The sequence below is a fragment of the Sminthopsis crassicaudata genome, chromosome 1 (genome assembly GCF_048593235.1).
Source record: "Sminthopsis crassicaudata isolate SCR6 chromosome 1, ASM4859323v1, whole genome shotgun sequence".
NCBI classification, from domain to species: Eukaryota; Metazoa; Chordata; class Mammalia; order Dasyuromorphia; family Dasyuridae; genus Sminthopsis; species Sminthopsis crassicaudata.
The window spans coordinates 227,755,400-227,780,154 of record NC_133617.1 but is presented as its reverse complement, the minus strand read 5'-3'; the positions used below and the strand labels follow the sequence as shown (position 1 = coordinate 227,780,154).

The window sequence follows — 24,755 nt, the reverse complement described above, 5'->3', positions numbered from 1 at the left end:
CCAAATTTTGTGACATTGTGATACACTGAGAGATTAAATAATTCATTTACTCAACAGTCTTTTAAGGAGCTTCTGTGTGAAGAGTTCTGTGTTAAAGGGTGGTGGGGGATTTACAAAAGATGTGTCAGATATAGTTGCTTCCCTGAGCAGGATTGCATGTTATAATAGACAGAGAATGAATATTATACAGGCAATTTTAGCTTACCTTAAGTGGATCATTTTTCAGATCTGTTCCTCCCCATAAGAACACATTGTAGCCCTCTTCCCTCCAGGACTGGAAGCCCAAGCAGATTCAGTGCCTGAGATCCTGGCTGTTGGAGGAGCTTCAGTGGTTAAAGCAGGGGACCCGAGGTTTGAGGTCACACCTGTGATGCTGCCCATTGCTCCATTACAGCCCCAGTTCCCCTTCCCACCCTAATGTCCTCAGTTGAATTTGCATAATGCAACACTGCAAAAATAAAGGTCTGTGGTGGGAAAAAATATGAAAATGAGTAAGTATGTTAAGACGCAATTCTGCCATTAACTAGCTGGTGATCTTGAGTAAATCACTTCACTTTTTCCTAGTCTTTTTTCCTGAATTTAAAAAAAAAAAAGAAGTTATAATGAGAAGATCTCTCTGGTTCCTTCTGGCTCTGATATTCTTTAATTCAATCTACATAGAAAATCAAGATGTATATATATAGTTAAATGAGTGCAAAGTAATATATGATTTAAGTGTAAGAATTATTAACATAGATTGAACATTCAACTGGCAATCCTGAAAGCATCTCAAAGTCAACATGTCCAAAAGACAGTATATTTACCTCCAAACCTATTTGTCCATAAAATTACCCACCATCTTTCTTCCATTTATTCAGGTATACAACCTTGTTTCCTTTCTCTCTCATATCCAATCAGTTTCAAATTTCATCTTTTCTATTCCTTAACATTTTCCATATTCATTCCACCTTAGTTCAAACTATTATAAGTCTCCAACTATGCTAAGTATTTAATTGGAATGTTGTCTCATTTGATCCTTATAACAACTCTAGAAAGTAGATGTCATTGTTATCCTCATTTTACAGATAAGGAAATTCAAGCAAACTGAGATCAAGTGACTTATACAAAGATCAAACAGCTAGTAAATGTCTGACCAAATTTGAACTCAGAACTGTAATTTCAGTCTTGACATATTATCCAGTGTGACAAGTACCTGCTACTTGTGCATCACTCTGTGATCTACCATTAATTTTCATTGCAATTCAAATTTTTCCCAAAAAATTATAATAAATTCTAAATAGTATTAATGACCTCCAATTTCTATGCCAGCTGGATTTTAAAGATGAAACAATATTAAAAACTATTCTATTGTTCTATAAAAGAATCCATTTATGTACAAGGACCTATTATATATATATATATATATACACACATATATATATATATACACATATATATACATATACATATATATACATACACACATATATATACATATACATATATATATATACATACACACACATATATATATGCATGTATAACTAAATGTGAATTCCACTTGAAATTATTTTTACAGTATAGTTGATTGGCAATGCATTTGATTATAATCTCTATGTCTAAAATTCCAGGAATATGTGTGGAACCTTGGATAGGACTTTCTAAAGTCTCAGAAAATGAGGGGATTGAAGTAGGTAATCTATAGACTCCCTTTAAATTTCACTAGATACTAAATTTTAAATCCTCCTCTGATATTTCAGTAAGTGAAGTCAAGCCAAGAACTAGTCTATATGTTCCTGGGTATTTTCTTCCCTTAGAAAATGTATTGTATTTTCCCATTTAGATGTTTTTGTGTATATGCTAGGCATTTGTGTATGTCTGTGTGTGTGTGTGTGTGTGTGTGTGTGTGTGTGTGTGTGTTTCTTATTTTTCTTTCTGGCATCTTAAAGAAAGATTATCAAAAATCTCTATTGATTTTTGACCTCTTCTATTTTTTTAATGAAAAAAAAATCTTCTGGATTTCAACATATTTTTGACATTATAGCCTACTTTGGTTAAGTATTTGTTAATTCATTTAGTTGATTCCAACCCATTATCTTTTACCATAAACTCCTCTCCCCTCCAAACTTGCCTATTATTGCAGTGGTAAGCATCATCTTCCTTAGGCTTGCCATCCAGATTGTCATCCAAAACTATTTAATATCTCTCAGCCCTCACTATAACTAAATAATTGTTTAGTCCAGTCAATTTCATCTTTACAAAATTTTTAAAATATGTTCTTCCAGGAAAGACCTTTTCTGCCCCTTAATATCTTTTCCCTTGATGCCATCACATTGGTGTCCATTCACAACCATTCCCTCCATCCATTTGATGCTCCTCTCTGTCTACCCTAGTGACAAATACAGTTATCAAGAGTTATAGGTATCATTTTCCAATCTAGGGATGTAAACAGTTTGACCTTTAAATAATATATATTTTTCATATGTTTACCTTTCTATGCTTCCCTTGAGTGCTTGTAGATTAAATTTTCTGTTTAATTATGGTTTTTCAATAAAAATGATTGAAAATTTCTTACTTCATTGAAAATCCATTGCGTCCCCTAAAAAATGATACTGAGTCTCACTGGGTAGTTAATTCTTGGTTGTAACCCTAGGTGTTTTGCCTTATGGAATATGGTATTTCAGGCCCTCCAATCCTTTATTGTAGAAGTTGCCAGATTGTAGGTAACCCTGATTGTTGCTCCCTGATATTTGAATTGTTTTAGTTTGGCAGCTTGCAGTATTTTTTCCTTGAGATTGTAATTTTGCGACAATGTTCTTTGGGGTTTTCCTTGTGGAATCTCTTTTCAAAGGTGAACAATGGATTCCTTCAATTTTCCCACATTTTTTCTACCATATAAGGCAATTTTCCTTGATGTTCTCTTGAAGAATGCTCTCCAGGTAGCTTCTTTTTATTTGTGACCTTAGGTAGACCAATAATTTTAAATTGTCTCTTCTGGATCTATTTTCCAAGGTGGTTGTTTTTTTAATGAGGTATTTCACATTTTCTTACATTTTTTCATTCTTCTTAGTTTGATCAGTTTAGTTTGACTGATTCTTCAGGTCTCAGAGTCCTTAGCTTCCATTTGCCCCATTCTAGTATTTAAGATGTGATTTTTCTTGAGTTAGCTTTGTATCTCTTTTTCCATTTAGTTAATTCTATGTTTGAGGGTGTTATTTTCTTCAATGATTTTTGTGTGTGTGTGTGTGTGATTGGCTAATTGTATATTTTAAGGCATTGCCTTCCTTTTCCAAGTTGCTATCTCTCTCTTGCATACCTCTCATTTATTTTCTCATCTTTCTTCTGCCTCTCTTACTTGTTTTTTAAAGTCTTTTATGAGTACTTCCAAGAAACCTCTTTGGGCTTAAGATCAAATCATAACACTCTGGGATTTTCTCTGTTGACATTTTTCTTCATCTGAGTTAGTGTTTTGGTCTTCCCTTTCACTGTAGCAGCTTTCTATGATCAAGGTTCTTTTCTGTTTCTTGCTCATTTTCTTTCCTTTTCTTTTGGTATTTCCTCTTTTTTACTACTATGGTCAAGCTCTGCTCCTGTGGTAAAGGGGGTGCAATCCCAATCTTTCTGTGCAGTTCTAGCTTTAGATTTGAGCACAGAGGCCACTTGTATTTAAAGAGCATAACTTTGCCTTCTCTTTTCAGGAAACAGCCTGGTTTTTGAGAGTTTGCCTTCTGAGCTGCGAGTGGAGGCTGCCCCACTGATCTGCTCTACTGCTGAGCCAGGACTGAGCATCTCAGTTTCTGATTTGCTGTGATTAAGATCCTTTCACCAACTTCCCCAAAGTCCCTTAAGTGAGACTGACCTTTATTGATTTTTTTTTCCAGAGCAACTTGAGCTGGGGAGTGGTTTCATTCCACCAGACTCTATTCAGAGGCTTGGTTCCAGGTGGTTTGGGGGGAAAGCTGGGAGAGCTTAAACAGCTTCCTGACTTTACTTCATCATTTTGGCTCTACTCCAAGAAGTCTTTCTTTTCACACTACTACTACCCTGATGCAAACCCTCATACCTTATTCTTGGACTAGTGCAATGGCCTGCAAGCGACTGCCTGCCTGCTTCAAGTGTCCCCTTAATTCAGCTGCCAAAATCATTTTCCTGAAGCACAGGTCTGCCCATATCCATCCCCTACTCAAGAAACTCCAATGACTTCCTAATTCCTCTAGAATCAAATACAAAACACTCTATTTAACATTTAGAGTCCTTCATAATCTAGCATTTTCCTTACCTTATCCATTTTCTTATATTTTACTCCCCATCATGTACTCTTCCATCCAATGACACTGAGCTAAGCTGTTCCAGGAACAAGACAGTCTTAGCATTGCACATTTTTTACTGATTCCCTATGCCTTTTTCTTTTCATCTCCACCTTTTTGCTTCCCAAACCCTATTTTCTATAGGAATACTTTACCAATCTCTACTCATTTGGGTACCTTCCTTTATTATTTTATATTTCTTGAATATAACTTGCTTGTCCATATTTGTTTGCTTATTATCTCCCTCAATAGAATGTAAGTTCCTTGAAGACAGGGACTATATCTTGCCTTTCTTTATTTCCGGTGCTTAACATAACTTTCTGAAAAATAATTGATACTTAATAAATACTTATTGACATTTAGAAATATCACAGAATCTCACTTAGAAAAAAAAAACTTTAGTGATTATTTAGTCCAGGTGTTCTTAACATGGATCCATGGATTTCTAAAAGGTTATGCATTGATGTCAGGGATTCTTTATTTTTAAGGAAGGTTACATCTTTCTGAATTTAGCATTTCCTTCAATTATGAATGTAAATCACAAACAGTCCTCTGAGAAACTGCCCATCTTCTTTACCAGACAGTGAAAAGGGTCTATGTCAGAAAAGATTAAGAACCCCAGATGTAGCATATCTCATATTTTAATAAGAAGTCCTTCTTAACAAATGGTCATCATCTAAGTTTTGCTTAAAGATATCTAGGATGATAGGGAACCTACTATGTCCCAAGGCAGCTCATTGTACTTTGAGTAACTCTAATTGCAATTGGTTTTTCAAAGCAAAATAATTAGTTCTCTTCTCTAGGGAAAGCATGAACCAGAAAGCTTAAAGAGAGATGGCAGTTTTGCCTTAGAATAGTACTTTTCATGATTTTGAAAGAAGAACAGAATGTAATGATGTCTTTCTTCCCATCTACACCTGCCCTCACTTTAACTGGATAATCCTGCTCACTTGTTTCCAGCTGAAATTGTTTTTTGCCCTAAATGTAAGATTTTAAAAGCTCTCAGGTAGATGGTTAACTCAATTATCAACAACTTGTTAATATCACCTTTATCTGAGAATCAAAATTAGAAAGGAATTCAAAATACATCTTGCCCAGTATCTTATTTGTTATATAAACCTCCTCAACAAAAGATGCTTATTAAGCTTATTTTTTAACATTAGCAATGGTAATTTATTTACAGGTTGGTCCATCCTGGTTTTGGACAACTAATCGTTAGATTTCATTTTTATACTCATTTTATATTCAGTCCTTTGCAGACCACAAGGAAAATGCTGCCAAATTGTCCTTTCTATATTCTGGGCCTTTCATGCTCCTCAAATGTCTGATTCCCTTGTATTGTCTTAAGTTTCGGTTCTTAAGAATGCTTAGTTCCTGTTTATACAGAATTTTTATTACATGCCTCCCCATTCTAAATTTGTTTTAAATCTGTTTCTGGTACACTACTTGCTCCAACTTCCACTGTGCAGATTTCTTTGTGCTTCCCTGAATATGACCCACTTTCCTGATTAAATATACAGTATAAATGTGTCTGCTATATTCTAGACTGCTCATTTGTCTCCCAAATCATTCTTATAAAAAAAATTTGGGTAAATTTATTCCCATGACATCTCTCTAGCCTCTACTCAGTGATTTGAAAATCATTGACCTTAGTCTTTTTTAATGCTTAATGATAATGATGATGATAATAAGCATCTATATAATGCTCTGAGGTTTGCAAACAATTTTTATGTTAGTTTATTTGATCCCTCCAACAACTCTTGAAGTAAGTGCCATTATTATCCCTATTTTTCACATTAGTAAACTGAATCTGATACATTAAGGGACTTGTCCAGAATTACAGAAATAGTATGTGTGATTAAGGTGATATTCAAACTTGGCTCTTCTTGACTTCAGTTAAATAAAGTTAAAAAGAGATGTCAGCATGAGTAAATCTGGGAGTAACATGTTGAACAGAATAATGAAGAAGAAGGTTTAATAAGACTATAGGAAGCCTGCAGTCTATTTTTATAAGAAGGAAGTTATACAACAGGCAAGCCAGCCTATCTAAAACATCAAAACATGTTGAAAGAGAGATGGAAAGGAGGATGTATCAGGCAACCCCTTCCCACAGCGACCAGTGGGGACAAAGCTTGGAAACTCAAGATCCCTGGGAACAAAAGTGGAAATGGGATCTTCATTACAATACCAACTACTGACCAACTGCCACTGATAAATTAAAAACCCTGGGAGTACAAGAACTATTCCCTCCTTGAATTACTGGTCCTGCTGCACTTTTATAGCCATCACTTTTGGAAGCAACCTTAGTGGAGATGTAGCATAGAAGCCACATCTGACAGTATTGTAGACAACTACTGAAGAACTAGTCAAGAAAGTTTTTATAACCAAAGTCCCCATGACTATTAATAGTCCAAAATCATATGTACAATAAAATAGAAATTTCTTTCTCATGTTGGCTTGTGTTTGGCCTATATACATGAGATCAGAACAATTAACTAAAGAAGCCATTGTAAATTATATATCTTTTCACTAGACCTAGATTACTCTGGAATGGAAAACGAGAGCCTTTCCAGACTTAAATGCAATTCACTTGCATATCATGGTATCACCACCCTGATGTCATGATCTTCTTCAAGAATGAAGGACAAAAACCGCAACACAAATTAGTAACAGGGAATTAGTATTCAGGAATTGGTCAAGTTTTTAATATTTCTTAAACTATAACCTTAGGGTAGTATTTTATTTTCAAAGGATTTTAATTTTGTCATATTAGATATATTCATATCCAAAGATAAATATGAATATATCTTCAAAGTGAGGCACTGTGGCACAGTGGATTATAGGAAAGATTTGAGGTCAATAGGACCTGAATTCAAGTCATATAGTAGCTCAACAATCATGGTCAAATCTTGCACTTTCTCAGTGTCCCCCATGAGCAATATCAATATAAATAACAAAAACATTGCTTTGCTTTGGAAGAAGGGAATTTGCCCACCAAGAAGTCTCCACACCAATGAAATCACAGTCCAAAAAACCTGTCTCCTCCTCCCATAAAAACAAACAACATCACCTTTCAAAATTAAGTTATCATTTGTTTGATATAATAAACCATTTTTATTGAATCTATTATAGTTCTTTTAGTAGTATAAATACATGAGATGGAATTTCTAATTTTTCTTTTGGTACCTTTTAATTCATCTATGTCCATTTTCCCTTTTTTCCACTTCTTACATTGTTCTAATATGGCTATGAATGAAGCCATCCTTTTCATCCCCTTTCTTTTCTCATTTCCTTCACTCTCATCATGCACCCTGATCTAATTTGTTATTTTGTGTTATTCATGCAATTTCTTTTTCATTCCTTTTCATTGGATCCATATTTTCATTTTGATATCATGTACTGATTTTTTTCTCTAAATTATTTCATACATTCTTATTCTGTATCCATTGATTTATTTATTATTTTTACATCTCTCCCCAATGCAATGCATTCAGAATGGGATTCCTACATCTTAATTATCTACTTTTGTGTCTAACAATTTTAAACAGGACTTATTCATTTTGTCTCAAACTTTCTCAACTTTCCTAATTTGATTATGATATTCATAACCTCCAAAATTCTAATACCATAGCAGTTGACTTTGACCTACTAATTATCTTCTTATCATTATTTAGCACTCTTTTCTATCCCCAGCTATGAACACTATTTCAAACTTTCTGAAAACCATGAGAAATTCCTCTTATTCTCTTATTCCTCTTATTTTCAATTCATACATAGAGTAGTCAGTCTTTTTCATTTGCCCCATTTTGTGGATAAATTAATTGAGGGATCACACTCATATGTGAGGTGAACTAAGTCAGAATAATGATCAAATATTTGTGGTTCTATATGATTTTCTTGGATGGGATCCAAATAAATACCTTTAAGTAAATACCTATTCTAGAACATTGTATCAGCATAAGCTCCCAGGACTTTATTCTCTTAAAACTTTGCTTTCCTTTTCCTTCAATCTCAAAATTACTATTTATATCTTTTATTTTATTTTTTTCTAAGCTGACAAAGTACTGAACACTAATACTTTTGTGTTTGTCTCTTTTAATTTTCCTGAAGTTATGATATCTGAGTTCAGAAATAAAAAAATCTCTATTTATTTAGTGCTATACCAATCAGACTCCCAAGAAACTATTTTAATGACCTAGAAAAAATAACAACAAAATTCATATGGAAGAATAAAAGGTCGAGAATTGCAAGGGAACTAATGAAAAAAAAGTCAGAGGAAGGTGGTCTAAGTGTACCTGATCTAAAGCTATATTATATAGCAGCAGTCACCAAAACCATTTGGTACTGGCTAAGAAATAGAACGGTAGATCAGTGGAACAGATTAGATACAAAGGACAAAAAAGGGTACATCTATAGCAATCTAATCTTTGACAAACCCAAAGATACCAACATTAGGGACAAAAATTCATTATTCGGAAGAAACTGTTGGGAAAACTGGAAATTAGTATGGCAGAAATTAGATATGGACCCACACTTAACACCATATACCAAGATAAGATCAAAATGGGTCCATGATTTAGGCATAAAGAATGAGATCATAAATAGATTAGAGGAACAGAGGATAGTCTACCTCTCAGACCTGTGGAGGAGGAAGGAATTTATGACCAGAGGAGAACTAGAGATCATTATTGATCACAAAATAGAAGATTTTGATTACATCAAACTAAAAAGTTTCTGTACAAACAATACTAATGCAAACAAGATTAGAAGGGAAGTAACAAATTGGGAAAATATTTTTAAAAGTAAAGGTTCTGACAAAGGTCTCATTTCCAAAATATATAGAGAACTGACCCTGATTTATAGGAAACCAAACCATTCTCCAATTGATAAATGGTCAAGGGATATGAACAGACAATTCTCAGATGATGAAATTGAAACTATTTCCACTCATATGAAAGAGTGTTCCAAATCACTACTGATCAGAGAAATGCAAATTAAGACAACTCTGAGATACCACTACACACCTGTCAGATTGGCTAAAATGACAGGAACAAATAATGATGAATGTTGGAGGGGATGTGGGAAAACTGGGACACTGATACATTGTTGGTGGAGTTGTGAAAGAATCCAGCCATTCTGGAGAGCAATTTGGAACTATGCCCAAAAAGTTGTCAAACTGTGCATACCCTTTGACCCAGCATTGCTGTTATTGGGATTATATCCCAAAGAAATACTAAAGAGTGGAAAGGGACCTGTATGTGCCAAAATGTTTGTGGCAGCTCTTTTTGTTGTAGCTAGAAACTGGAAGTTGAATGGATGTCCATCAATTGGAGAATGGTTGGGTAAATTGTGGTATATGAAGGTTATGGAATATTATTGCTCTGTAAGAAATGACCAGCAGGAGGAATACAGAGAGGCTTGGAGAGACTTAAATCAACTGTTGCTGAGTGAAATGAGCAGAACCAGAAGATCACTATACACTTCAACAACAATACTGTATGAGGATGTATTCTGATGGAAGTGGAAACCTTCAACATAAAGAAGATCCAACTCACTTCCAGTTGATCAATGATGGACAGAAATAACTACACCCAGAGAAGGAACACTGGGAAGCGAATGTAAATTGTTAGCACTACTGTTTATCTACCCAGGTTACTTATACCTTCGGAATCTAATACTTAATGTGCAACAAGAAAATGGTATTCACACACATATATTGTATCTAGGTTATATTGTAACACATGTAAAATGTATGGGATTACCTGCCATCGGGGTGAGGGAGTGGAGGGAGGGAGGGGATAATTTGGAAAAATGAATAAAAAAAATATTTAAAAAAAAAAGAAATAAAAAAATCAGCATAAAGATGTTAATTTTTCCAAAGGGAATGGGTAAGGGATAGAGAGAAGGAAACACATCCAGAAAATAATAATGCACTTTAATTACATAAAATGATTTCCGTCCTTCATAATATATTTGCATTTGTTATAAATACTTTGAAAAAATATTTTTAAAAACTTTCTTACCTGACAAATGAAGATTTTGTCCATTTATTTTTTACTTTGTTTTTTACTAATGTGAACATAAAATTACTAGGAATCACAAATGATGACCTAAAATTCATTTGATGATTTATTTGGCTTTAAATGCACTTAGTTTTGATCTTTGTGATTATGAAAATCAGTAAAGGAAAATGGATAACAGTAATGGTATCAACACAATATAGTAATTTTATATAAAGTTAAGACACTTAAGTGGTAAGAGAAGAACTCAAGCCCAATATCACTTTAGTAAGGAAATATTTTACTTACTTGACAAAGAGAGAAGACTACCAAAGACCATACAAGCAGAGAATATAAACATACATGTAAAGTATTACAAATATGATGATAGACAATATGAACAATATCATCTTTTAAAATAGAGGAAGGTATATACTTGCTATAATTATTAGCCATCTTGATGGAAAAAATCCACACAAGAGTTTAAGTCAAGGAGGGATTACCTCTGGATGATAAGGTTATCTAGATGCTTCTTTTTGCAAATGGTATTGTCTTGATTGCATCTGGCCTCAATACACTGTATCCTCTCCTTGAATAGATCTGTAATAACTAAATGTGCCTAGGCTGTCAACTCACATCGGAAAAATTAAACTGAGAAAGAATGTTTGTTGGCCAGATCCAACATATTTACTTTTGAATAGATACTGTATGTAACTTGTCCAACAGCAATTCAATAACAAAGAAGATCTACAAGATTTACAAAGTTCATGTAATAAAGTATCAGTCCCATATAGGAACTATCAAGTTTTAACTCAGTTTCTGTGATGTATGTAAATTTATGAATGTGTAGTAGAATTATTATATGTATGTATATATATATAAACATATTAACATATCTAACACAAATATTCTAAATTTATGCTTAATGAATAACTAAAACCCAAATTAGGCATATGTAGTTGATCAAAAATTTCCTCCCAAATATTCAATAATCTCACTCTGTTTTTGTGTGGGTGTCTTCATGTTAAAGCAACTGTACTCTTTGATTAAGGTAATGATATGATTAATGTGCCTATTTCTTTCTCAAGGAATTAGATCTATTCTGATAACAGAAAGCTTGCCTAATCTGAAAAATTGGTTTCAGTTTGTAAAGTCTGGACCAAATAGAATCACCAAAAATATTATAATATGATGATTATTTTCCTTAACATGTGGCACAGAAAGGATAACAAACAGAAATGTGAAGTATTTTTACATATAACAATAGTTTTGGACTTCTTTTTTCTTTAGCATTAAAGTGATTAATTAAATTTAATATAAGCCAGTTTTGTGCAATGTTTCAAATATTTATTTATCTCATTGAAAGGCTGTATCATGCCTGCATATATATAATATACAAATGTATTTATATAGAAATATGAATGTATTTTCATTTATTTTTTCCAATGAATTGATTGCTGAAAAAAAAAAAAGGGACAGAGGTTTTTCTTTAAGCCAAAAGAGCTTTTGCTATGAGGAACGGGTTCATTTTCTCAGTAGTAAGCAGATGGCCACCCACCCAGGAGAATGGACAGAGACTCACCTCTGTCATTCAGAATTTCTCTGACAAGTGATAAGAGGCAGGTGAAGTAAGCCAAAAGCAAACTCCATACTTAACTCTATGTTTCACTTAACACTACCTCTTTTTTTTGTAGGACATCAATTGAAGCAGATTCTGGTGATAACTAAGAAAAACACAAAGGAAGAAAACATAGGAACTTAATGAATTTTTTAACATCTTAGTTTGAAAATTCCATTGTTATCAATTAATGTTATATTGCAAAGTCGCAGAGCTAATATATTTGCAGAGGCAATATAATTTTCACTGTATTCTTATATGTGGGATGCACTAAAATAATTGAAAGCAAAGGAGAAATTAAGGAAAATTATACTTCAAGAGGTTTTGTAAGCTACCTAGAGTACCAGCTTGATTATAAAATTTAAGTCAGTTTGTTGTGGCATATTTGGTAGGCAACTAGGTAATGACCCAGAGCTGAGTACTGAAAAGTCATAGAAAAGAAAACAAATTATTCTTTATGTCAATCTCTGGTTTTAAGACATTTTTACATGAGCAAACTGGATAAATCAATAACCCCACACTTATTACAGAGCCATTTCAAACTCCAGTGCATAGAACAATAAGACTGGTACAAAATATGAGTACTTTTAGTAGTAATATGGACTTTGGCTAACCCTTATTCACTAAACACCAAGCATCTATCAAAGAAAAACCATACCTTTCATCAGATGGCCAAAATTTCACCAGAATGAATACTTAAAAGACATTAATTGTCAGTTAAAAATGCTTTGACATTTTGTGAAAATATCTAAAGTATAATGAAGTACATTAAACTGTATAATTCCTTACTTTCATGCATCTCTAGGGTCCTATTGTTGGAAGAGGAGCTAGGTGGTGCAGTGGATAGAATATCAGGTCTGAATAATACTATATATTGATAGTCACATATATAAGGAACAAATAACATGTCAATCTAGTTCATCCCCAAGGTGACTTTGTTCCCTAATTCAAAATACCAAGGGGGTAACTGTCCTAAAAACTGTATACCTGGTTTTGGTTTTGGTTTATTTTAATTTTTGGCTGAAAAAAATAAGAGAAAACATTTATATATTATCATTAACCAAAAGCATCTCCCTTCCTTGCTCTGTTCTCCACCTCCACCCTGCCCAGTTCCTATTCTTGAATAAAGGAAGGAAGAAAGTAAAGAAGAACTTATACAGATTCCTATCTTGTGCCAGGCATTGAGCTAAGCATATTATAGATATTATTTTATTTGATCCTTACCACTTTGCAAGAGAGGTGCTGTTATAATCTACATTTCACAGTTTAGCAAACTAAGGCAAACAGAGATTAAGTGATTTGTCCAAGGTCATTCAGCTATTAATATCTGATACCAAATTTGAACTTGTCTTCCTCCAAGTCCAATGCTCTATTCATTGTGCCATTTAGCTGATTCTAGAAAATAAAGTTTTATTTGAATCCTACCCTGTCTTTTTATGCAAAAAATCTTTACAAAAAGAGTGAGAAAAATCCCCTATTCAGTGTTCTGAATATTTCTTGTACCATAAATTTGGACATTTCAAAAGCTATACATGATTAAATGGTGATAAAATAATATCATTGCAACAACACATAACTTAGGTCAATTATGAAATTTATTATGAAATGTACTTGGGAAATTTCCACCATCTGCTTATTTCTGTGAGAAAATAAGTTCTAAATTCTCTCCCCCCCAAAAAAGTACAAATTCTTAGAGCACAGCATGTTTGTAAATTTTATACTGCTCTCATTTTGATTGTTTATAAACCTACTTATATAGTACCTTTCTTTGGAGTGACTCAAATCACTTCCCATATGCCATACAATTTTCATTTAAAAAGATTCCTGGAAAAAAAGGTAAAGAAAAGTATGTAGAGCTTTATCTTTTACTTTCTTGTATTCTCAGGACCTAGGTAACCATGCTTCCCCTATCCAGAGATGATGCCCTTGCCTTGGAAAATATAACCTCTTCAGCTTCAGAATGCTGATCCTAGAGCCCACTTTTCCAGAATAAAATTATCTCATGTGAGTCACCATGTCTAAAAAGCTTCAAATATGCCTCACTTAACTCTGTCTGTCTTCTCATCATCTGCCTTGTTGCTAAATGTACTTTTCACTCTTCCTTCCTCTGCTCTTAGGTTCTTGATCCATAATCAAATCACCACTATCATTTCAATTAAAAAAAATCCATCAGCCAAAATCTCCCCAAACCCCACTTACAATCCCAATGATTTTTCAAGCCATAATATACTTTCCTGGCTACTACTGCTCTGTATGTATTGCCTTCTTCCTTTGCATGCAAGGTTCTTTATAACAGAGATTGTTCTGGCTTTTTTAAAAAAGAGAAAAGTGGGGAGGGAAGGAAGGGAGGAAAGAAGGAAGCAAGGAAGGAAGGAAGCAAGGAAGGAAGGAAGAAAGAAAAAAAGAAAGAAAGAAAAGAAAAGGAAGAAAACCACTATCTTCAAGGACTTTTGCATTGTAATGAGGGAAGACATATGAAAAAGAAAGCTGAAAAGCAAAGAAAGAGGAGAGAATATTTGAAGCAGAATGAAATTCTTAACTTTTGGAAACACAAATGCAGAAAGTGGACAGTAAGTGGATAGAAACCTTCCAGGCAAACATTAATGCTGTTCTCTGTACCTAAACACTTTTAACTAATTATACAAAAATGGATCATATGGGAATCTATAAGTAATAATGAATCAAAATAAAAGGGATAAATGTTAATAACTCTTTTTACTTTAACATTATTTCCATACTCTGCATACCATTCAAGCTTCATGAAATTAAATTTCACATTTTGAATATGGTTTTATATGTGTAAAATTATTTTTCATTTGTGTCATTTTGCAATTAGATTATAAGCTCCTGGAGAGGAGAAACCATATTTTCTAATTCTTTCCTGTCCATTGCTTTCTGAATGAGAAATGTGTTCACCCATTAAATGTTTACCAATTGGATTCTAGTTTTTGCTCTAGATTTTTGAATATCTGAACCAATACCTTCAATCCTACCCAAGTAAAATCTTAAAAAAAAGATAGCACATTTCAGTGAAATGAATGGTACAAATAGATTCATCAAAAAAGTCATGAAAGATAGCATGAGCTTATAAAACCATATCATATGAAAGAAAATCTAAAATAGGTCAGGTGTAAGAGAATAAAAAGCTAATGCTTCTTTCCCCAGCTGACACATACTTAGAGTCTTCAATTACTATATGTGGGAAAACCTAGGAATGTTGAATTGGAAGGAATGTCAAGAACTTTCTTCTGGCATAAAAACAGCATCACAGGAAAAACAATAAAACAACCCAAATCATCTTCTTGACAGACTAAACTTCTCTGGTTCAATTGTACAACTAAGGCATTAGGATATTATTTACTTTGCTGTTTATTCATCATTTGAATTCTCTTTCTTTTCATCCACTAGTTGGGATATTCACCTTTCAAGACCTCTTAGACAATCTTTTTTTTTTTTTTCTTGGATTTCTGATATTGGTTTCAGACAATGTATAGACTTCAAGGACAATACAAATTAGCAAGGTGATATATAAATAAAACAAGCACCTCTAATATATATTCCCATCTCCCCAATATGAGAACAGCCTCCATCACACTAGAGTATCAGGTCTCAATTACTTATAATCTTGGGTAGCTGAATAAGATTGAGAAGGCTTGAGTGACTAGCACATGGTCCCACAGATAGAATGTATATACATAGGTAGGATGTGAATTTGAGAAATTCCTCAAATATGTTCAGGCAATTATATTTTGATAGTCATTGAAACCTAATTCTATCGGGAGCAAGTGTCCAGAGTCTGATATCTCAGGTCTTCCTGAGTCCTTTGCCAGGATCTAATATGAAATAAGCTAATCCCCAAAGGGCAAGTTTCTAAACGATCTGCCAAATTCTATTCAGAACAAACTCATTCAAGCAGAGATGATGGAGATCTTCCATCACTTAGCATTACATGCACTTGTTTATCCTTATTATCTAGATCAATAATAATAATGGCATTTCCCTTGCATTATCTGATCCATACCCATCAATCCTGAAGAATCTATGAAACCTGAGAGAGAGTATAACCTAAGAATGATGCCCACCAACATCTCATTTACTGCATTTTGATTCCATTGTGGCAAGTTATGTTTGTAAGGACGATGTCAAGTAGTAGTTCCATGTCATATATGTCTCTTTGATGGCTCATTTATGCTTACTCCTTAAGCAAATGTCCTAATCAGTAAGCAGTCTATATTTAGGCCTGATGTAGTAAATCTTCTCAAGGACCCATGGGAAATTTGTGAACATGGCCCTCAATCAGCAGAGTTCCACTGACATCTTAATCATTGACAATGTTGGAGGAAATTGCTAGTGAGTATCCATAGTAAGCTCTTAATTTTATTTATCATCTAGTTCTTTCTATATACAGTTGTGTTACAGTTTAAACAACTAGCTTTATATAATTACTATACTGAATAGTTCTTTAATCTCATTTATTGCCTCCTACCCAAAGGCACCAAAGAAACTGATAGCTTAATATAGAGAAAATGTTAATCTACCCCCAGACACCTTGAAAAACAAAACTCATTCTGAAAAAAATTCTCAAGGACTTATACCAATATCAACTCTTTGCCAAACTTGAGAAGTGGAATTTTGGAAGAGAGAGAGGATCAGCTTCCTGGGAGTACATTATAAGTGATAATAGAGTATGGGTGAACCCCCAAATGATGAAGATACCTTAAACATACAACAAGATTTCAATATTTTCTTGACTCGCCTTCCAAGTATCTAACCATTCCTTCACAATTTCCTTTGTTGGAAAACTATATTCTATCCCTTAACTTGGGAATATCCCAAGGCTATTATCTCTAAATACCATCTCTTTTTATCTTCATCTGATCTCAAGATATTAATTATCATATTTATGGAAATGATTTCCACATCAACATATTCAGTTCTAGTCCTCTCCCTATTTTTAATCCTATATCAACAGTGCCTATTAGATAGTTCTAACTGTGTGGCCTTTAGGCACCTCAAGCTCAAGATATCCAAAATTTATAACAGAACTCATTATATATTTTTCCATTCCCTTCTGTCTCAAGGATCTATCTGGGTATGTATGTTTTAGAGTATGAAGAAGAGAAAGTGCAAGGCCACAAAAAAGGCTTAACAGTTTCATTAGTGGATTTACATCTGTGAATTAAAATAAGTTTCCCAAAACTGACCTACCCATTTTGAGGATCTCTGTCTCTTCAGAGCTATCACAAAGGATAACAAATATTAAAGGCAAAGACTAAGGTGAAAAATTATACATATTTGCAATTACAAATAATGTCCCATTCCAGAGCCTTGTATTGATGCCCCAGTAGTTCTTGTCATTACATGAATGGAACTAATCATGCTAAAATAATCTATGCTACTAAATATCCTAAAGAATAGCCATTAAACTCATGACCTGAGCATTACTGATACAAGATAGAGTATCATTATGCACATAGGTACTCATATAAGTAGGTTGATTATTTTATATATAAAGCCTGGATAAGATTTCATATAACAGTCAAATGTAATTTTTATTCAGGCTTTATATATAAGATAATCAACCTCCTTTAAAAAATTGAAAAAAAAAAAAAACTTTTGCCTCTAAGTTGTTTTGTAAAGTGAAAGGTCTAAAAAGCAGGTGAAGTTGGCCTTTTTTTTTCTAGTGTCAGCATAGTTTGATGAATCGTAGTGAAGAGCTGTTTGCAAAGTCTAAGAGTCTTTGCCTGAAACTAACAGTGTCTGCTTTAAAAAAAATTAAAGATACTTAAAAGGAAATATTTAGAACAGCAACGCATTTCACAATAGGAAAGAATTTCCATTGAAGTTGAAATGAAAAACTTGTCTGTGAACAAAGAGTATTCTGATGAGGTTATACCCAGTATTAATATCTGTTCTTCTATTATGTGCCTATAAATGATGTCTGGTTGTTGTATTAAAAAGGAAGTTACTCCAGCAGATGTTTTCAAATTAGCCAAAATCATGTCACTGAGTAAGGCAGTAGAGTTGGAAAAATGCCCAGAGAGACCTTCCCACAAGGAGCCTTAGGGAACTATTTAAATATTCTCTTAAACTTCCTTGTGCAGGGACTTGGCTTCATAGGCCAGAGAGATAAACAACTCATAACAGCTTCTCCTTTTTCGGTTTCTTATCCAAAACTTCAACAAGACCTCTACTCACTTCAGTAGCACCAGAACTTGGCAAAGATTAATATCAGTCTAATCCCCTTCATGCAAAAGCCAGTTATTTGTTATTGTTTTTACATAGGTAGAAGGTAGAACTTATCAGCAAAATATTAAAAGTAAACAAATCAAGTCAACAAACATGTATTAAGTGCCCATTATTATGCTCTAGGCCTTTTGCTAAGTACTGGACTGAAAGGAGAAAAGAGGGAGGGAGGGAGGGGCAGAAAGAAGGAAGGGGGGAGGGAAAAAGAGGAGGGAGAAAGGGAGAAAAGGAAGAAAGAAGAGAGGGAGGAAGGGAAGGAGGGGGAGAGATGGAGACAGAGAGAGTACATGGGCAAGGGAAATGGTATTTTGAATGTTTTATACACTATTTGGATGCTTCATAGAAAGTAATTAAGTAGATATTAAAAATGAGCCCTCAGCACTATATTTTTCAAGTAAAAATCTCTTTGAGACTTAGATTCCTAAGAAATAAAACAAAGTGAAAAGCCAAGAGTTCTAAGGTCTCTTGGAGCTATAGTCTACGATTCTAAGAAGAAAAAAAAAGACCCCAGTAAAATGAATGATATGCTCCTTTTGGGTACATAATTAAATGCAAGTTAAATAAGAGATGAGTGGTTTCAGAAGAATAATTTGAATTTTCCATGATTTAATTAGTAGCTTCTTTGTAATGTTGGAACTTTCCAGAAGCCACCATGATCTTTGGTATCTTCAGATTAGGCATTCAGTCACAAAAAAAGTAATCTTCAGTAAGTAACCTCAGGGATTAGGTCTAAGTAAAAGGTGACAGGTTCCCAAAGTCCATCAGTTGATAAAAGGAAGAATATCTTGCTAGTTTCTTTCTGCCTGTCAATATGGAACTTGCTATGGATAGCACTTAGGGACATGACAAGGGCACTATGAAAAGCATTCAAGGACACAGAACATCAGTGAGTGCATCAGCACAGAGAAATTGTACACTATCCAATTAGATTTTGAAAGCCTAAAGTTCCCCTAGAATTTCTGTAAAAAAATTCTTCTAAGATGGATAATTAAAACTAGCAAAACCAAAATGAAAAAAAAAAAGGATAGAACACAAGTGGATGTAAACTTTTAAATATTTCAAGAGTCCTTTTATAATAACCATGCTCTCATTGCAGAGAAAGAGAGAGTTCATTAATGATGTTCACCAGTACAAGAAATAAAGAAGGGCAGGAAAAGGCAAAGAAGGCATCTGGAGCAATGTCCTGCTTTCTACTTAAAGTGAGAGGAGTAAAGCCAGTGTGGTTTCTATAGAAATGGAATTTTCACTTATCTTCCAGCTGGATGCCTGAATCAGAAAGGATGTTCCCTTCCTTGCTGAAGAAAGATGTTCTTCTGATGAAGTATGAAGAATTTGCTAAGCTAGGTGGTGCAGTGGATAGTGTATTGAGTTTGAGTGAGGAAGGCTTGAATTCAAATTTTATCTCAGACACAACTAGATATGTGACCTTAAGCAAGTCACAACCTCAGTTTCCTGTACTGTAGAATAGGGATAATAATAGCATTTACCTTCCAAAGTTGTTGTGAGGATCAAAAAAGATAGTATTTGTAAAATGCTGAGTATATTATCTGGCATATAATAGGTGCTATGTAGTAGTTAGCTTATTATTATTGTTATTATTATCATTATTATTAGTAGTAGTATTATTATTTTGATAAGAACCTATCATAATCCTGAGTGTCATTAACATCACAGAAAGTATAAAGCAATATATTATTTGGCATGTAAATATTAAAAGTTATATCATTTGCAGGCTCAAATCTTCTTTCTTAGGATAGCATCTCAATTTCAATGGCATTATGCCTATCAATGAAAACTAAGAGAAAAACACCTAATGTGAGTTTTCAAATAAAGTTGCTATCCAGAAAATATGGTGCTGAATTACATTTTGAATGAAGCACTGACACACTTAACATCTTAGACCTTTAGTGATCAGTGTTTTCTGTCATATACAGTCCAGAAAAAAGAAAAGTATGAATAGCACAACAAAACATTTCTGATATGCCAAAATAGATAATAGTGAAAACAAAATTCATACACCTTTCTGTTCAAAGCTGATTCAACACTATTCTTTTATGCTGAATGAGATGGAAAGTAATATAGATGTTGATATAGTGATGTTTCTGAAACATTTTTTGGAGGGGATGTGAGAATCTAATGTTTCTATTTGCTTTCAATAGCTATTGGTTATATTCCTCCCAATTTTTGGAACCTGTTGTGAAATATTTGTGTAGAAGGGGGGAAAGACAAAATGAGAAAATACTCATATGGAACAATTTATGTGCTTATACATGAGAGCTTTGTCAAGATACTAAAACTTTAAACATTACTTTGTAAGTAATTTATCAACCCAACTATGTTTTCTTTATCAGTTTTGTACTAAAGACATATATTGTTGGAATAACTAATAAATTTAAAATTTAAGTTTAAAATATGACAATGACAGAACTACCCTTAAATCATGGAAATTAAAAATTAATTCATTCAAATACCTTCTGGGGGGAAAAAGTTGTTCTCTATTTTACTCTAAATTAATGACTCTATTAATCTTTTTTTTAAACTAAATATAGTTCAAAGTAATACTTTCATTGAATGTATCCTTAGCTAAATTACCAAAACTTATTTGGAAAAGAGATTGACAACAGATGTCTGTCTTATTTTGGGACAGCTACATCCTAAATTAGCTTTTTCTAACCTAAGCTATATTTTTAAATTGAATTTGCTTCTGTAATAAACATTTTCAAGATCTGTTTATGAGAATTTTGTAAAAAAAAAAAAGTCCGTAGATAAATCAATGAGAGTATATATATATATATATATATATATATATATATATATATATATATATATATATATATATATATATATATATATATATATATATATGTACATACTGTTTTATGTATAAATATTGGAAATATTTATATTTCCATTACTTTGTCTTCATGCCATTGCTATTTAATAACACCGATTAAGTTTGGCAGCAAATTCTTGCTAAACCTGCAAAGCTGAATAAAAGTATTGATTATAGCACATGAGAATTGAAAGTTCCTTCCTAAAATGGAAGTGCTGCTATAAATGATATCCCCAATAAACAAACCAAGTAGGCTTACTCACAGTAAAATGACCTTCCAAGATGTCATATTCATTTCAATTCAACAAACATTTATTGAGCACTTCTACCCCCTTTCCAATTTGTCGAAGATTGTAACTTAAAATTTCCTTCTGGGTAGACAGTCCTATAACAACTAAGAAAAATCCAATAAGAACAAAAGATCTAAAGATCTGCCTTTCAATTGGTTCGTTTTTATCTTATATCTTTCACTGTTCTTCATGGCAGAAGTTAACCTTTGTTGCCCGTTTTGGGTGTATGGGGGGGAGGGGGGGCGGATAAGATTGAGATGGGAGTATGCACATCTTTCCACAGCATTCAGACATCTTTACTCACTTTGAAAAAAAGTGGTGAGGGAATCTCCCTCAGTTATCCTCCCAGTAAGGCAACATTATCAGCTTCCCATTCCCTAGAATGAGGCCCCCGCCCCCAATAGCGAAATCCCACTAACCTACAATACAAGCGCCAGGAGGGCTATGGAGGCGGGTTTGTGCTCTACGTTCTGCTCTACGACTAGCCAGGAAATAGATGAACAGAGCTCCTCCTGAGCAGAACCTCTTCAGCATCTAAACAAATGAAATAGCAGGTACTGGAGTCTGCTCATCGTTCCCAGGGCTTTCTTTCCATTACCCTTACTTAATGAAGCACAGAGATTTCTACTTCCAGGAAGAATATAAATGTAGCAGCGCAGAGTGCTGAATACAGGGTCTTCATCTCATCCCCATTCCCCCTGAAAAAAGGTCTCTCTAGCAGCTGCAGCCGCCACTCAATGAAAGTGCAATTTGTTACATCCCAGAGCCCCGATGAGAGGTCACTGTTTGATTCCACTTCCAGCCCCGCTTATTCATTTTGCTCGCCTGACTTCCTGAATACAGGGTCTGATCTTGGGTCCACACCATTCAGCCAGATCAGGGCTTTAGCAGAGGATGACTCTACAGCCCTCTCTTTTCTCCCCTTACCCTCTCCTCCCGCCCCAAACCGGGGACTTCTTTCTCCACTAGAATAGCCAAAATGCCACCGGAAAAAAGCATGTGAAACTTCTTGCTAATAGACTCGGGAGTCTGCCAGGAAATCTCACCAGTTCATTTCTCTCGCTCCTTCCCCTGCAAGGTGCATTGTCGAGTAGGTGCGTGGGTAGGTGGGTGGGTGTGTGAATTTGGTTTGGATGCATAGAAAGAGGGTAGATGCTTTTTCCCCCCTTCTCCTCCCCCTCCCCCAAGATCACTACATTCCTGACATGGTCAAGACAAGTAGCTATCTGCCCAGAGCTGAGGATAGTCTAGGGGAAGTAGGCTGGCACCTCATTGCCAGAGAAAGAGACCTGATCCCTTCTCTCCTTGGAGGGGTAGGGGGACGCACGGAGGGTGAGGAAAGGTGAAGGAAAACGACGGAGCGGGCGCTGGTGGCTAAAGAAAGGGAACTCCCTTCCCGCAGCCGCTCGGAAAGAAGAGAAAAGGGAGCCAATCTGGTGGAGTGGAGGGAAAGAAGCCTCAGCGCGTGGTGGGGGCAGCGGCCACGGCAGCGGCAGCGGCTCCAGCTCCGTGGCTGCCGGCGCCAGCCCAGGCTTCCCAGCGGCGCAAGCAGCTCAGAGGCTCAACCCCACCGTTACCTTTCAGCAGCCCGCAGTCCGCGAGTCCGTGCGTTCTCCTGCCGAGCCCTTCAGGGAGGACGAGAGGAAGGTGCCTGCAAAGCCGGGACAGGTACAGAGGGAACCCGCTAGAGAGACCCAGAAGAAAAGCGGAGTAGGAGGTGCCGGAGGCGGCGGCTGCAGCTGCTGCCTTAGCCTCTAATCCTCTCGGGGTGAAGGTCTCCCAGAAGCGATGTCTGGCCGGGTGAGGCGCGCTATGCTGGGTCCAACGTTGCGCTCGCCGCTGGCTGCCAAGCTGAGCGCCGGGAAGAGGCGAGCTAAAGCAGAGAGGCTGAGAGCTGGTCACCCGCCCCTGGGTGCATGTTAATACGGTGGGGAGGAGGAGTCCCGCGTTTCCTCCGCCCAACTACCGGAGCGGGAGGCGGCAGCCAGCCAAGCAGCCCCCACCCTGCGCTACTATGACTGTGACCACTAGTACCTGGCCCTACCCCAGACACGCGCGCCAGGGTGAAGGGGGGTGGGAGGCCCGGGCAGGAGAAACCCGGTGTCTCCCCGAGAGCGTTCCTCAGTGCGTGTGTGGTCAGAGAATCCTTAGAGTTGGACCTTGAGAGGTCATTTCGTCTAGCCCCCTGCCTTCAAGTGGGATTGGATCCCTAACGGAATTAGGACTGCCAAAAGCAGCTGGGATTTACCACCTGTCCCTGGAACCTGTTAGAGAATGTAAAACCTCTAAGTGTCCCTGGATGCTGCTTATTAGGATATTTCCCTTTACCCCAGTACATCCTCTTTTATCATATCCCAGTTGTGGAAAAAGAATTGTTTTTGGAATCGGAAAATCTGGGTTTGAATCACAAGGATGTTATGTACTACCTGTATGACCTTGTACCTGTCACTTTCTTGGTTGTCATTGTATTCATATGTAAAATGAGGAGAGCGAACTTCTAAAATACCTTCTGCTATAGAGTCCACTGACTTCTTAACTTCCAAGCGCTCAACTTTGTTTTGTTGTTGTTTGTTTGTTTGTTTGTTTTTTGAGGGGGTCATCCAAAAGGGAGGGAAATTCAAATTTGTTTTCTTCCACACATTTTTCCTTGGAAATCGATTTGATAAGCATGAATTTGCTTTCCCATCCTTACATTCCTACTAGAAATTTTAGAGAGCTGTATACAATTTTCCAAAACACTCTGTAAAGGCAAAGGCACTGACCAAGGCAGATAAGTAACCATACTGAATATACTTTTCTGTTTTCATTCTTCCTCAGACATAAGTATTTCTTTCCATTGCATATATTGTCCACTCAATCTGAAGTTGATGCCAGACTCCATAGCATAGGACCCCTCTCTTTTAGCTACTCTCTGAAAATAGGAGAAAGCAATAAGAGATAATCATAGACATAAGGTATTGTAGAAGACTCCAAAATGTTCGGAAAGAAAAAAATGAAATTGGTTAGGGGAGGAGATGGGGGGAGGGGAGAAAGAAAGAGAGAGAGAGAGACAGACAGACAGACAGACAGACAGACAGAGAGAAAGAGAGAGACAGAGAGACAGAGACAGAGAGAGAGAGAGAGAGAGAGAGAGAGAGAGAGAGAGAGAGAGAGAGAGAGAGAGAGAGAGAGAGAGAGAGAGAGATGGATGGGATGTGGGTCAAGGTCAGAAAAGCACTCAGATGAATATTTTGAGAGTTCCCAAGTATGAGCCTAGAACTGCATATACTGAGTGATGATTTAGAGAAAAGGATCCCCCTTCTGTTTCTGTATTTTCCAAATAGAATGGGCATGAAGAGAGAGTACCTTTTTGTTCTGCAGTCCCAAGGGATGACCTCATGTCAAAATTTATATAATCTTTTTTATGTAATTGTGTTTAAAAAAAACAAAACCTCCCAAACATTAAGCTGCATGGATCTATAAAATTTTAAGGGTTTAACATTT

General features: G+C 35.5%; 1 protein-coding gene across 9 annotated transcripts in view; it reads right to left on the bottom strand.

Moving 5' to 3' along the window:
• The window catches only part of DLGAP1 (DLG associated protein 1), a 1,106,389-nt gene extending 1,083,185 nt beyond the window's left edge, over positions 1–23,204 (bottom strand). For 5 of the 9 annotated variants that reach the window (XM_074275733.1, XM_074275740.1, XM_074275743.1 and 2 more), the window contains exon 1: positions 22,850–23,203. The gene's annotated coding sequence lies outside the window, so the exon portion shown is untranslated. Of the gene's footprint in view, positions 1–22,849 lie in introns of all 9 variants that reach the window. The other 4 variants (XM_074275757.1, XM_074275759.1, XM_074275754.1 and 1 more) reach the window with 3 other exon arrangements.
• Positions 23,205–24,755: the final 1,551 nt, after the last annotated feature.